The sequence below is a fragment of the Bison bison genome, unplaced genomic scaffold (genome assembly GCF_000754665.1).
Source record: "Bison bison bison isolate TAMUID 2011002044 unplaced genomic scaffold, Bison_UMD1.0 scf7180017864373, whole genome shotgun sequence".
In the NCBI taxonomy this organism is placed as follows: domain Eukaryota; kingdom Metazoa; phylum Chordata; class Mammalia; order Artiodactyla; family Bovidae; genus Bison; species Bison bison.
In genome coordinates this window covers 647834-648400 of record NW_011494945.1, presented here as the reverse complement: position 1 = coordinate 648400, position 567 = coordinate 647834, and positions in this window count along the sequence as shown.

The following is a 567-nucleotide window of genomic DNA, read 5'->3' as shown; positions in this document are numbered from 1 at the left end:
TTCCTTGGACTGCAAGGAGATCAAACCAGTCAATCCTAAAAGAAATCAACTCTAAATATTCACTGGAAGGATGGATGTTGATGCTGAAGCTCCAATATTTTGGCCACCTGATGCGAAGAGCTGACTCACTGGAAAAGACCCTGATGCTGGGCAAGACTGAGGGCAGGAGGAGAAGGGGACAACAAAGGATGAGATGATTGGATGGCATCACCAAGTCAATGGACATGAATTTGAGCAAACTTTGGGAGACAGTGAGGGTCGGGGAAGCCTGGCATGCTGCATTCCCCGCCATGCTTGGTTGCTTCAGTCGTGGCTAACTCTTTGGGACCCTGTGGACTGTAGTCTGCCAGGCTTCTCTGTCCATGAGGATTCTCCAGGCAAGACTACTGGAGTGAGTTGCCAATCCTCCCCCAGGGGATCTTCTGATACAGGGATCAAACCCATGTCTCTTAAGTCTCCTGCATGGCCAGGTGGGTTCTTTACCACTAGTACCACATGGGAAGCCCATGCTGCAGTCCATAGGGTCGCAAAGAATTGAACATGACTGTGCGACTGAACAGCAACAAT